Source organism: Macaca thibetana, chromosome 10 (genome assembly GCF_024542745.1).
Source record: "Macaca thibetana thibetana isolate TM-01 chromosome 10, ASM2454274v1, whole genome shotgun sequence".
In the NCBI taxonomy this organism is placed as follows: domain Eukaryota; kingdom Metazoa; phylum Chordata; class Mammalia; order Primates; family Cercopithecidae; genus Macaca; species Macaca thibetana.
In genome coordinates, this window is record NC_065587.1 from 51454223 (window position 1) to 51469260 (window position 15038).

The 15038-nt window shown below is 47.7% G+C and overlaps 1 long non-coding RNA gene across 1 annotated transcript; it reads right to left on the minus strand.

Moving 5' to 3' along the window:
- Nucleotides 1–322: 322 nt before the first annotated feature.
- LOC126964408 (uncharacterized) lies at nucleotides 323–7886 on the minus strand. Its single transcript, XR_007729366.1, has 3 exons — nucleotides 7707–7886; nucleotides 3695–3864; nucleotides 323–671 (listed from the first exon to the last, which is right to left on the minus strand). It is a non-coding gene; the product is annotated as an uncharacterized LOC126964408 (long non-coding RNA).
- Nucleotides 7887–15038: the final 7152 nt, after the last annotated feature.

The following is a 15038-nucleotide window of genomic DNA, read 5'->3' on the forward strand; positions in this document are numbered from 1 at the left end:
CTTCTCCTTCTTTCTCACAAAGGATCCTGTCTTTACATTTTTAATATTTTGTTAATCACAGATTTTTTTGCATGAAGTTTGAGTTTTAAAAAGTACTGTGTTAACGATGTTATTTATCATGATTATTGAATTTTTTGGTGCCCATTTAGATTTTACACCTGGGGTGAGTGTCTCCCTTGCCTCACCCTAATCCCTGCCCTATTGTTAGGTCTCAGGCCCCTGCTTCTGGATGACATTTTGGGAAGATCCCTTGGGTTTTTGTTCACTTTTATTTATAAGAACAAGTTCATTAATCATTATCACTCTCATCTAGATAGTAAAAGCCTTGGCTGGTCCAAATCTAAATTTTAATATCACATTTAATTCCAAGCTTTTCCTCTCCCCCTACCCACCTCTCACTAAGGCTTGGGGTCCCCTTCTCCGCTGTTCCTTCTGGTGGTTCCAGGGCTGGGACAGGTACAGAGATGAATGTCATACAGGAGAAAGGGTCTTTTCCTTTTGGATGCCATCAGTGACTGATGTGTAGCAGGTGAACAGATGCTGGTGCTCTTGTGTGGTGCATTTCATTCCTTCATGTATTCATGTAGTCTTGTTCCCCCAATTCGCACCCCAGCATAGGGAGGCAGCTGGAGGCTTCTCTGTACTCTACAGGGACTGTCATTTCACTAAACCTGCAGGTAGCATGACAAAGGAAATTCCACTCAGGTAAAGTGGTTTCATATACAAGCAAAGAATGATTCCAGCACAGGGCACAAAGGCCTAAATGCTGTGCAAATCCACCAGTCATTCAGTTAATCTTTGTTAACAGACAACCTTCCTGGGGTGAGCGCATGACTTTCATTCTCTGCCCTCATGGAGTTTCCAGACCAGAAGGGAAGCCAACTATTCAAAGACTCAATAAAAATATCATCCAGTAACTGAATGTGCAAAATGCTGCAAAGGAAACATTTGGGGGATTATAGAGTTTGATCCTGGGTCAGGGGATAGGAGCTTAGGGCATAGGGAATGGAGAGAAAGTCTGTCAAAGGGAAGCGGGAATTAACCAAGTAACTGCAGGCGATGGGAGGGGAAGAATGTTTCAGCAAAGGGAACAACGTGTGCAAAGGACTGGGGGTGAGGAGGATGCCGTGTCTTCTTGGGACTAAGGAACATCCCACAGGCTGCAGCTGAGCGGGGCAAGAACTGGATGGGAGCTCTGCAAAGCACAGCAAGTGCCAATTGCTGAGTTGGGCTGAGCCTGTTCGGTTTGAGGAACTGTGATAAGGCCAGGGGTAGCAGAGAGGGCAAGGTGGCCAGATGCTGCTGGGAATGTAAGCTGGTGAGGAATCGGGTCGTCCTAGAGCAAAGGGATGATATGAAAGGACTTGAGGGAGGAAAGTAACATTTGGGGATGATGCATGTCTTGGGAATCTTGGTAAAGTGAACTCATCACTTGAATGTTAATAAGTCATTTGCATGTGCGGAGACAAATGGGCCTGTTTCTATTGCTGTGATCAAATCCTCTAAAAGCACTCAATAATGATTTCACAAAGGTTATTCAAATGATAGATGGATTTCAGAAATTTGTGGTAATTAAGCACTTTAAGGTTGGCAGGGAGCAGATAGGTTACTGAAGTCACATGAAGGTGTTAGAGATATCAATTTAAAACGAAACCAACAATTTTTAGGCTTTCCAAAGTAATTTGACTCTCTGTGTCTTTCTCAAACATGAATAGAAGATGATAATGAATACTTTGAATGTTTCTTTCCTTATTTTACATCAGAATTTGTATTGAAAATTTCAACATATCACTTATTAAAGGACCTGTATATGTTATGAAGGATCCTGTATTTTGCAGAAATTGGTAAAGAATATTGTCCTTTTCACCTGGTAGCAACTGGCAACTTTAGTTTTTTTCTTGTGATTTTAAAAGACCTGATCATGCTTGAAAATTTGAAAACATACAACTACTATAAAAAAGAAAATGAAAACCATTTATAATGTTACCACCGACATGTTACTACTGTTGGTACCCTGATTTGTCTCTTATTTAACTATTTCCTCTGAATATGGATGCATGTGTGATAAGAGTGTAAAATCCATGTTTTTGTATCCATTTTTTTCACTTCACATGAAATCACGAGCGCTTTCTACACTATTGAAAATTTCAGGTAAGCATATGATCAAATCATCCTTCAATATTTCCCTATTTGGAAAACCTGTGCACCCTTCTCCATTCCTATATTATTGGACATTTGTACTGCTTCCAATTTTTGCTGTTGCAGTTTATGTGGCAATGATTGTATTACTACATAATCTTGGTTTGCATTTATGAACAGCTCCTTAAGATAATATCTTATGTGTGTGATAACTGCATCAAGGATTAAGTGCTTTTTAAATTTAAGCTCTTGATACATCCAGCAAATTGCTTTTGGAGACATCGGGCCTGGTGGTCCCCCACTGATGGGCATTCTGTGCTCATGTTTCTGTTGCCTCACAGGCACTGTGTTGAGGAGTGTTTGTGTTAATCCTATTTGATATGCTTTGTTATTCTTTTAATTTTCAGAGAATTCACGGCTGGGACCAGCTAGTCCATGGCTCCACCTTCTTGGGAGCAGATTAGATCCGCTTTCAAGCCAGTGAGGTGATCTGAGTCCCAGCAGCCTCATCTGCCAAGTCAACCCCTGCACTGCATTGAGAAAGCTGCGGTCAGAGATTCAGAGTGAAGACAAGCGCTGTCCCACGCCAGAGCCCAAACCTGTCCCCGGGTTGGGAAGCTGAGGAGTGATTATTTGGTTCTCGGATGCTTCGAGGGTGCCTCATGTGGTATGCGATCAGTGCACACATCCCAGGTATGTCAGCTGCGCCCCGACCAGCCTCCCGAGTTTGGGGTGCTACCGACACAGGATGCATCTGTGGCACATCGTGATAGGCCTCCCCAAGTACCCTGTCCTGCTGGTGCCCTGTCTTCTGACCCCCCCATCAGATCTTGGCGCCAAGCCCTGACAACCACTTCACCCTGGAGGCCGTTCCCAGAGCCTATTTCACGGCTCATTCAGAAGGAAGATGAGGGGCCTTTTCCATTTCCAGTATTAAATGATTTAATTCACAAGGGACTTGGTCAACACAAGTATCCCAACAGAGCCCAGGCCCTGTATCATTTGCAATTTACCATTCTGATTAAACCCAACCCAACCCCATCAAGCTCCGCATGGGGTGAACCAACCGAAACTGCACCACAGGCCCCAGGGGGGCATCCGGCCCAGGGAACTGAAGCTGGAGAGGGGAGGGGGAGCTGGGAGTACATCTGCCTCGTTTCAGGAAATCCAGTAACCTCTTAAGATGGATGTTTCTGTAGAAATACATCTGATAAATGTTTAATTACATGTTAAGAGGGACCATTATTCACGGAGCAGTCATTAGCCCCAGAGAACTTCAAGCCCCTCACCTTGTTAAGAGTCACGTTCATATGCAGATCAGCCCCAAATTCCAACATTCCCTGCTCCAGGAGGAGAGCAGGTGGGAGAGCCTGGTGAGGTCTCCATCAAAACAGTGTAACACAGGGCATCAGTGGGGTGGCCAGTGGCTTGGCTGTGGGTGGGAGATTTCAGAGAGGTGGGACCTAAGCCACGAACCTGAATCAAGGCGCCGAGACCTCAGCCCCACCCCGACCTACCTGTTCTAAGGGTCCCTGCAGGGCTCCGTAATCCCTACCTGTGAGGGGCTCCCCTCCTGAAGCTCTTGATGCTTCCCAGGCCCCCCGAAGTCCTGCGGTTCCCTGGAGATGCTGTCGGCTCACAAGGTGCCAGGAAGGACTCTCCTGGGATGGAAGACTTGGGTGGACCCGTCCTGGGTGACAGGCAGTGGGTGTATCGCTCAGGGTTCTGAGGAGGCAGGTGACAGAATCCATTTAGGTCCTGAAGCAAGGAAAAGCAGAACCAACCAGAAGGCCCCAGGAGCAGGAGTCCCAGGTCTTGGAGGGGCAGGAACTAGGGCATCCTGGGGCTCTTGGTGGCAGGGGCAAGGGAGAAGAGCTTGCTGAGGGCCGCTTAGTATAAGCCCAGGTGACTTAAGTCCCAGAAAAAAAAGCAGTGGACCCTTACCCATAGAAGGCAGCAGAGCCAGGCCATCCCCCTGCACTCCAGGAGCCCCAGACACCACACTGCCTCTCAGCCCTGCCAGGGAACTTCTCCCTTCCTCCTTTCCCTCCCCCTCCTCTACAGGCGGAATTAATTAGCAAAAAATCACAAACACAAAAACACACTCTCAATGCCTAAATAGCATTGTTTATTTGTCACTGACTTGGCCTTGTATTTGTCTGTCTTTTTGCCTCAGTCTCTAAAATGAGCACAAAATCAACATTCAAGGGAGAAGTGTGCACTGGCCTGGGGAGTGGGGGGAGACAGCTTCAATCTGTCAACCAGCCTTTTCCATGTGAGAAATGTCAGCAGGTAGAAATGGATTAAGTCTGCCACTGAGTTGGTTACAATCCAGAGGTGAGGGTCTTTGGAGTGACCTTTATTTAAGAAATATCACGGCAGAGGCTGTTGGAAAGACGCTTTGGTGAATGATGGAGCCTGATGCATGGTGTGTTCACTGGGCTCTCCAGAAAAAGAGCCGGCAGGAGGTGTCCATATCCTACATACAGAGAAAGAGGCTGAGTTTAAGGAATTGGCTAATGTGATCCTGAAGGCTAGCAAGTCTGAAATCTGCAGGCTGGGCAGGTTCAAGACCCAGGGAGGAGTTGGTGCTGCCGTTCAAGTCTGAAGGTCATGGAGCTGGAGACCCAGGGAGGAACTGGGGCTGCTGTTCAAGTCTGAAGGTCGTGGAGCTGGAGACCCAGAAAGGAAATGGTGCTGCTCTTCAAGTTTGAGGGTCATGGAGCTATAGACTAGGGGAGGAGCTACCGTTCAAGTGGCACTTCCCTGGGTCTCCAGTTCCAAGATGCTCAAACTTGAACAGTGGTAGCACTAGCTCCTCCCCAGGTCTCTGGTTCCATGACCCTCAGACTTGAAGAGTAGCACCGTTTCTTTTCCGGTTCTCCAGCTCCACGACCCTCAGACTTGAGGGGCTGGAGACCCAGGGAGGAGCTGGTGCTGCTGTCCTAGTTTGAGGGTCGTGGAGCTGGAGACCTGGGGAGAAGCTGGTGCTGCTGTGCAAGTCTGAAGATGGTGGAGCTGGAGACCCAGAAAGCAGCAGGTGCTGCTGTTCGTTTGAGAGTCATGGAGCTAGAGACCTGGGGAGAAGCTGGTGCTGCTGTTCAAGTCTGAAAATAGTGGAGCGGGAGACCCAGAAAGGAGCTGGTGCTGCTGTTCAAGTCTGAGGGTCGTAGAGCTGGAGACCCAGAAAGGAAATGGTGCTACTCTTCAAGCGTGATGGTCATGGAGCTGGAGATATGGGAGGAGTCAGTGCTGCTCTTCTAGTTTGAGGGTCTGGGATCTAGTGACCCGAGGAGGAGCCGGTGCGGCGGTTCAGGTTTGAGGGTCGTGGAGGTGCTGACCCAGGGAGGAGCTGACGCTGCTTTTTAAAATTGAGGGTCGTGGAGCTGGGGACCTGGGGAAAAGCCAGTGCTGCTGCTGTATTTTCAGGGTCATGGAGCTGAAGACCCGGGAAGTAGCTGGTACTGCAGTTCAAGTTTGAGGTTTGTGGAGCTGGATATCTGGGCAGGAGTCAGTGCTGCTGTTCTAGTTTGAGGATCTGTAGCTGGGGACCTGCAGAGGAATTGGTGCTGCTGTTTTAGTTTAAGGTTTGTGGAGCTGGAGACCTGGGCGGAACTGTTGCTGTAGTTCAAGTATGAGGGTCGTGGAGCTGGAGACCTGGCGAGAAGTCAGTGCTGCTCTTCTAGTTTAAGAGTCTGGGAGCTGGTGATCTGGGTAGGAGCCGGTCTGCTGTTCTAGTTTTAGGGTCTTGGAGCTGGCGACCCGGGGAGGAGCAACAGTTTGAGGGACGAGTAGCTGGAGACCTGGGGAGGAGCTGGTGCTGCGGTTCAAGTTTGAGGGGTGTGGAGTTGGATACCTGGCAAGTCAAGTTTGAGAGTCTTGGAGCTGGTGACCTGGGTAGAAGCCGGATTGCTGTTGTAGTTTGAGGGTCTTGGAGCTGTTGACCCCGGAGGAGCGGGTGGTGCTGTTATAGTTAGGGTCGTGAAGCTGAAGACCAGGGGAGGAGCCGCTACTGCTGTTTTATTTTGAGAGTCGTGGCTATTGAGACTTGGGGAGGAGCTGGTGCTGCAGTTCTAGTTTGAGGTGGGGAGCTGGAGGCTGTAGGTGGAGCTGGTGCTGCTGTTGTAGTTTGAGGGTCTGTTGCTGGGGACCTCGGGAGGAGCTGGTGCTGCTGTTTTAGCTTAAGGTCCATGGAGCTGGAGACCCAGAGAGGAGATGGTGCTGCCGTTCTAGTTTGAGGGTCAGGGAGCTGGAGACTCGGGGAGGAGCCAGTGCTGAAGTTCAAGTTTGAGTTTTGTGGATCTGTAAACCTGGACAGGAGTCAGGGCTGCTGTTGTAGTTTGAGGGTCTTGGAGCTGTTGACCCGAGGAGGAGCTGGTGCTGCTGTGCTAGTTTTAGGGTCGTGGAGCTGGAGACCTGGAGAGGAGCTGGAGCTGCTGTTCTAGTTTTAGGGTCATGGTGCTGGAGACCCGGAGAGGAGATGGTGCTGCTGTTGTAGTTTGTGGGTCTGCAGCTGGAGACCTGGGGAGAAGCGGGTACTGCTGTTTTTGTTTAAGGTCCGTGGAGCTGGAGACCTGGGGAGGAGCGCGTGCTGCAGTTCAAGTTTCAGGGTCATGGAGCTGGAGACCTGGCGAGAAGTCAGTGCTGCTGTTCTTGTTTGAGTCTTGGAGCTGGTGTTTTGGGTAGACACTGGTCTGCTGTTCTAGTTTTAGCGTCTTGGAGCTGTTGACCACAGAGGAGCAAGTAGTTACTATTATAGTTAGGGTCGTGAAGCTGAAGACTAGGGGAGGAGCCGGTGCTGCTGTTTTGAGGGTCGCGGATATTGAGACTCGGAAAAGAGCGGGTGCTGAAGTTCTAGTTTGAGGTGTGGAGCTGGAGACTTTGGGTGGTGCCAGTGTACTGTTCTAGTTTGAGGGTCTGTAGCTGGGGATTGGGGAGGAGACAATGCTGCCATTTTAGTTTCAGGTCTGTGGAGCTGGAGACCCAGGGAGGAGCCAGTGCTGCTGTTGTTTAAGTCTGAGGGTTATGTAGCTGGAGACCTGGGAGGAGCCTGTCGTGCTGTTTAAGTCTGAGGTTCGTGATGCTAAACATGGTGCTGGTGTTGCGGAAGGAGAGAGGGAAGAGAGGAGAAGAGAGAGAGAAAATGAATCACAGGATGCCACTTGAAACCACAGGTGTAACTGTTTCTCAAGCAGGTTAAACCTGGGAACTTGTGAGTCCTGGTGATCAATGCATTCTTTTCTCTCTTAAACAGTTTGGATTTCTCTTCTATCTCACAAGTCAGAAAGACCCTGATTAATGCCCTTAGAATTTGAGAAGCTTAAGAAAACTAAATGATGATTGTAATAATAATAATAATAATAATAATAGGAATTATACCATAATTATCCTTACTGAGAGAGACAAAAATCACACACACACAATATGTCTTTTCCATCAGTTAGTAAAATAAAAAATAAATGGATAAATAAACCCAAGCAAAGCTATAAAATGTTGTTTTGTGGAGAACGGATGGAGGACAGAGATTAGTCTGAGAATTGCTACTAATGGAGAAACTTCATACTTACCATTTTTCCTGTGAGGTTTTGGTGCAGAATGATATTGTGTGAGTTCTGACAGCTGAGTCACTTCCCACGGCCCGGTGATGCCGTCAGTGTCACAGAAGGACCCTCTCCCAGCTGGTCCTGCCTCTCTGCTACGATGAGTGCGGCCTCTGATCCCCAACAGCTGACTGCGTCTTGAGACCAGGCCCATGAGCACAAGGGTTTCCATGGTGAAGGTTCCTGGATGGAACACCGTGGATGTTCCTAATGTTCCTTCCTGATGTTCATCTGCCATCCTGCTATTTAATGCATCTTGTGTATAACTGTCTTCTAAATATTAAATAGAAAAAAGCATTTATACCATGTGGGTAAGGTATAAAGAATATTGACACACTGGACACACAGGACCTCCACCAAGTTTAGGGAATAGAATCTGAAGAGACATAACTTTGGATGCTCCCTCAAGGCCCCTCCTGAACCCCAGTCCCTTCCCTTCTACAGAGAGAATCACTTTCTGCTTTAGTCTTTATTATTCCCATACTTTACTTCATAGTACGTTTCTTTCACCAAGTATGTATACATCCCTAAACAATATGCCATTTAGTTTTTGAACTTTCTGTTGTCTTTTTGAGACAAGGTCTTGCTCTGTTGCCTCGGCTGTAGTTTTGAACTTTGATGTGAAGAAATTCTCCTGTGTGGCTGCTCCTATGCTGCATTGGGTCTGAGCATTTGCTCAATGTCTATTTTTGTCCTCCATTCTCTTCCTGAGACCCATACACATTGATATGGTTCATTTTCATTGCTGCGTGATCTCCCGTAGCATGAGGGGAACATGGGAAATGTCTTCATTTTCCTGTGGATGAGGGTTTGGCCAGGTTGGGGCCCTTAGGACTGTGTTGCTAGAACATTCTTGGGCATTTCTTTTATATACAAGTGCAAGTTTCTTCTGATCAGTAGCTTTCAATTTTCAAAATTTCATCCCAGTTAAGAAATGTAATTTTCCTCATAACCCACAACACATATCCTTTCATATGCAAGCATAACAACAACAACAACAAAAATTCACAACCTTTCTTAGCAGTGGCTGAGTGTTCTTGTTGCTCTCCATTCTCCCCAACCCTTGCATTTCTTGGGTTGTGGGAGTTTTGCCAGTCTGGTGGGTGTCACATGATACCTCATCCTGTTAGGTTGTGACCCTCTTCATGTTTTTATTGGCCAGTCCTTCACATTTCCTCTTCTGTGAAGGGATGGTTCAAATCTTTTGTCCAGTTTCTGTTTAGCTGTTTGAATTTTTGTCTTTTTCTTTTTAAATTATTATTATTTTTTGAGACAGAGTCTTGCTTGGTCAACCAGGTTGGAGTGAAGTGGCGTGATCTCACCTCCTTCAACCTGCACCTTCCAGGTTCAAAGGATTCTCCTGCCTCAGCCTCCAGAGTAGCTGGGACTACAGGTGCGTGCCACCAATGCCCGGCTAATTTTCATGGTTTTAGTAGAGACGGGGTTCTACCATGTTGGCCAGGCTGGTCTCAAACTCCTGACCTCAGATGATCCACCCTCCTCGGCCTCCTAAAGTGCTGGGATTACAGGCAAGAGTCACTGAGCCCGGCCTGCCTTTCTCTTTTTCAAGAGGGCTGTTTGTAAGGTTTATGCACATTCATTTGGTGACTGTGTAACAAAGATGGGTTTGAATCCACCAGGATGAACCTGCAGGATCCCTTCTTTGTGGTGGGAGAGGAGACAGAGAAGAGTAGAGGAGCACGGAGAATCAGAGCTGAGAGGAGGCCGAGTCAGGTGGGGGTTGCAGGCTGCTGTGAGGACTTAGCTCCTCCTCTGAGCCAGATGGAATTAGCAGGGGATTTAACTAGGGGAGTCATCGTCTCCCTTATGTATTTCTGCCATGTTTGGCTCAGTTGAACTCACCTGTTGAATAAGACTTGGCCTTGGCCACCCAGAGGCCCATGGCTAGGGCTTAACTCCCGGCATGGCCACTGACACATCCACGTTTGGCACACACATGGCTGGGCAGCCCTGAGACCTGCTCTGCCTGGGCCTTTCATTTATACAATATGGGTAAGGTATAAAGAATACCTTAAAGTTTCTTGCATTTGTCCCCTCTCAAGTCTGGCCTATTTATGAGTCTGATTACACCTCGGCATGAAGAAGGAGGTTTGGCAAATGACTCATAAAGCATATTTTTAAAGGTTACTACTGGGAGGAGAAGAAAGGGCCACTGAACATGGATGCTCTCTTTGCTGATGTGTTTTTTTCAATTAAGTGAAAATAAAGAGTCATGCCTCTTTGCACATACCTGGTCTGATTACCAAGCATCCAAGGAGGTCTCGGGTGTCTTGGAAGCTGGAACCATCAGCCCTGTATGAACTACATGTGCTTTTATATAAGTTGCTCCCAGGTGAGGACAAGTGGGTCAGGCGATCCCAAGCTCTGCTTCCTGCTTGGCATGAGTGAGCTGTGTATGAGGAGGTGGTTGTGGAGGAATCCCATGGTCTGACCAGACCAGACAGTCACCTGCAGGAGGGCAGGGGTGATGCTGTTCTCACATTCATCATCCACAGTGCCTGGCACCTGCTCCAGGCTATGGCAGGTGTACAGGTGTCCAGCTGATCTTAGATAATGTGGGCCCTGCTCAGCGACCCCAGGGGCTAGGAGGGAAATCAGCTTGAGAGCTTTCCTGGATTATGCCTTACCTAACTTACATGGCATTTCCAGGAGAGAGGGCTACTGGTTGTGTCTGTGTATCAGTCAGGATGAGTAACAGCAGCCGCTACAACAACAGCTCCCAACGCTCAGAGGGCATGCACACAAGTGTTCTGTCCTGCTCTTGTTACAGTCTCACTGTTGGGGCAGCTCACCTGAAAGGTCCCTTAGGAGACAAGTACCTGTGACTGTGATGTGCATCTTGCAAAGTCCTAAGGGAAGTGGGTAAAATTCGCTTACTCCAGCAGACAGGGAGGGGCACCCACGGCAAACTCCCTTCACCTGGGAGCAGGTGTGGTCCTTGAGTCCTATATCACCTGTTTTTCCTCTGCCTTGGCCCGATGTGATCTGACTTCTGCCTGCCTCTCCGACTCCATCTCCCCTCCCCTTCCTTTCTTTCTACCAATTAGGTTACAGCCTCAATGAATGTGACCAAGGACCCTGAATCACAGTGGCTTAACCAAGATGGAGGTTCACTCCTGTTTCACAAGAAAGTCAAAGCCAGTCAGGTGGTTCTTCTCTACAATTTTCAGGGGCTCAGCCTCCTTCCATCTTGTTGGTCTGACTTCCTTAGAGTGTGGCTTCCCTGCCAGTATCCATCCTGTCTCCTGCCAGCCAGCAGGGAGAGGAGAAGAGAACAAGAGGGCACAAACCTTCCTTCTTCTAAAGGCAGCCACTGTGCATGGGCCTCACCTCCCCATGATCACAGCCTGGTCACATGACCTCTGTTTGCTGCAAGGGATGCTGGGAAATGTAGTCTTCATCCTGGATGTCAATGCCCAGATTTGTCACTCCTGAGGCCAAGGGGAGAGAGGACATAGGAGAGAGTCACTTGTTCTGCCCACCCTTGCACACATTCCTCCAGCATAGCGTGACCCACTGCCTCAGCTCGTGTAGGACTGAGGGGGTTTGTGGGACACAGACCTTTCAATTTTAAAACAAGGCAGTTCCAAACAAATCATTCCAGCTTGGCTGTAACTCAGAAGTTTCCCTGGATGTAAGATTTCTAGTGTTAAAACCAGGAAAGTTCTGGACAAACCTGGACAAGTTGGTCCCCTCTACTCTAGACACACTGGCTTCCTTTCTGCTCCTCCAGCAGGCCAAGCCAGTGCCTGCCTGTAGGGCCTTTGTATCTGCTGTTACCCCTGTCTGGGATTCCCTTTCTGCAACTCTATGCAGTGCTCACTCCTCTTCTGTTGAGAAAAGGCTGCTCTCTGGGTGCCCCGGGGAGCCTGGTCTGCTGTACTCAGCACTACAGGCTCTGTGAAAATCCCTCCATGCTCTTCATAGAATGAGATCTGTTCTTTCCACCCTTCTCTGCCCACTTCACTTTCAAAGTCCCTGAGGAGTTTTGATTTTTATTCTCTTCACCACTGAAAGATACATCTCTTTCCCTGAGGCTGTGGCTGGGCTCACACATAGCCAGATAAATCTGATATTAATAATAACCTGAATGAAAAACACGTATTAAATCCCAAGATTATGATGTAGGAAGCAAGCATTCTGAAGAGATGTGTAAGCCTAATAAAGGCCAAAGGATGTGGAGTAAAAGGAAATGTGGGATGGAGAAACATTTCATGCAACAGAACCCCACCTCTTGGTGAGTTCATTGGTACAAACTTTCTAGAAGGCAATTGGCAATTGCCCAATGAAAACGCCACTCATCTTTTAGTCCCAAATTCCATTTATAGGCATTTATCCCTAGGAAGTAGAAAAATATGTAAAGATGAATCTCTAAGGATGTTTATAAGAAGAAAGTAGGAAGCCTAAATGCTTGCTGGTGGCCCCCTGCCCTTCCTCCGGCGCTCCTCTCTCCCCAGTGGCTGGACACTTGCTACGTTTTCCCAGCCTCCCTTGCAGCGAACTGTGACCATGTGACCAGATTCTGACCAATGCAAAGTAATGAAAGTGTTGTGTGGCATGTTTTGAAGCCTCCTTACGTCTGTCATCTGCCTCATTTCTTAGTTTTTTGTTTCCTCTCTCCTCCTTGGCCTATGGATGTGATGGTTGGTGCTCTTCCCATCAATTTGGTCTGTGAAGGTGAGATTCACATCCTAGGAAGTGCAAAACACTTCACTGGACAAAAACAGGGTCCGTCAAATTTTGCATAAACACTAGACTGTCAAGCTCCAGCTTTGGTTTCTGTGAAAAATACACTTTTGTCTTAGTTGAAGTTAGAGCTCTGCTAGATGCAGCTGAATCACATCCTAACTTGATTAAAACACAAAATTCATTGAATACATTGTGGAACGTCCATAAATACCAGTGCTAAAAAACAATAATGTTGATATGTAGAGTTCTCATTGTCAAAATAAGTCCATAAAATATTGTTGAGTGCACATGAGGCGGGTTTACATCTGTATGTATTAAAACCACAATTCCAGTTTCATAAGACAAAAAGCACGTATGTGTATCGTGTGATATGTTTTTATTAGGTTGCTCTATCCATCCATTCATCCATCCATCCATCCATCCATCCGTCCATCCACCTATCCATCCATCCATCTAGCCATCATTCATCCATCCTTCCATCTGTCCATTCGTCCATCCATCCATCCATTCATCCACCGATCTATCCAACCATCCAGGTAAGTCGTACACCAAAATAATGTTGGTCATCTTTAGTTGATTGTGTCAATGGTGATGTTAAAATTTTTTCTTTAAGTTTTACTTTATATTTGAACCTCTAAGATACCCTCCAAATTCTCCCTCTCCTGGTATTCATGCCTGTGTGTGATCCCTTCCCCTTGAGTGTACATGAGGCCTGTGACTTGATCCTAAGCAATAGAATATGGAAAATCAAATGGGATGCCGCTCCCATTTGACAGATGGTTATGTCACAGAAGGTTGTGACTTCTATCTTGCTGCTAGCTGACTCCTTCCTTTGCTTCAATGAAGAAGTTGTCATATTGGAAATGTGCTTGTGGGCAGGAACTGAGGGTGACCTCTGGCCAACAGCCTGCAAGTGAGTAAAGCCCCCATTCTGAGGCCTACCAGAACCTGACTCTTGCCCAGAGACATGTGAGCCTGGGAGCAGACCCTTCCCTGGTGGTTTCCTCAGCTGAGCCTCCACCCTTGGCCAACACCTTGATGATCGCCTGCAAGACCCCCTGGGGCAGAGGACCCGGTCGAGCCATGCCCAGACTCCTGACCCCTAGAAACTCTGAGATAATAAACGTGTGTTTCTGTAAGCTGCTAAGTTTGTGGTAATTTGTGAGGCAGCAATAAAAAAAGCATACACCTACTTAATCCCAGTCACTGAGCTGGGCCTTATAAAAACGTTCCACTAAAGAAAACAGCTTTGGAAATGCTCTGACATTTGTCACACATAGGCAATTTCAACTGAACACCTCTTATAACCTCTTTCCATGTTTGGGTGGAAAAACAGTGATTAACAAAGACTGGGAAAGTGTGAGGCATTTAAATGTATGTGCAATTTCAAGCCTTTCAGAGCCGGCTGAGAGCTGCTGCACTGATTAAACGGCTGATGATAACTTCTCAGCAGAAAGGTTAACGGGTGTGTGTGATTTTATCTGCAGTAGAGACTGAGGAGGTGGAGGGGAGGGGCTTCAGAATGGTCTTCAAGTTGATGATGGGTTGTTCAAAAGTGCTTTAGGTGCAGAACAAGAGAAGGAATGACATGGGGCTCAGAGGAGGCAAATTAGTCACTAGAAAGCTGCAAAGATCAGCCTTCTCTGTCTGCCATTCCCACGTGGCCACCTGGTCTGGCCTCTTTTCTGGTGGATGCCAACAGCCTCAAGGGGCCTCTGGATTCCTCTCTCGTACTCTGTTGTAAATTCTCAGTACTGTAGCTAAATGGATGTTTTAAGTTTCTCAAGCTACACATCCTCCCATTATGCTTTGGATGAAATCTCAGACCTGACCATGGGCACTGTGGCGCTGGGTCATGGGGTCCTGCTGGCTCCTCAGGCCCCGTCATGACCCGCTTTCCGCTGGGCTTGCGACAGTGTCCACACAGCCTGCTCTTTATCCACAGACGTGGCACTCTCATACCAGTTCCAGCCTGAGTCGCTTTCCCTTTTTCGCCTTCTCATCTTTCACATCTCCCATCCAAACCCCCACCCTCAGGAACCTTTCCCAGTTGCTTGCACTGACACATGCAACCCCATGACACTTTGGATCACATGAATGTGCTTCATTCTGCTGCTGTTGGAAATGACTTCTCTGCTTTCTATCGTCACTTGCCTAGCAACAGTCTTCCCCAGTGACCTGCTGAGCTCAGGGGTGCAGGGAGCTTGTTTTGTGTCCACATCCCCCCTATGCTGAGGGCACAGCCTGGCACAGAGTAGTCACCAGTCAGCATTTGCCAGATTAATTGTCTGTCTTCAGGATGGGTGGTGGGAGAAGTGAAGGAATCTTTTAAGATGACCTTTATACCTAATAAGGAGAGACTCCTGGCGTCGAGGCTGGTTTCAACATGGAGTCTGTAGAAGGTGACGTGAAGGCCTGCAGGACCCCTTCCGGCCCTGCTCAGGCTGATTTTTGGATTAGGAGTGATTGCTGTTTTCCAGACCCGCTGACATCTGACAAGTCGCCATCCCTGGGAGATTTGCTTGCTCTTTGCCAAAGGATTTCGTTCAAATCTCCACCTGGCTGCGACCCAGATGAAGGGCACCAGCT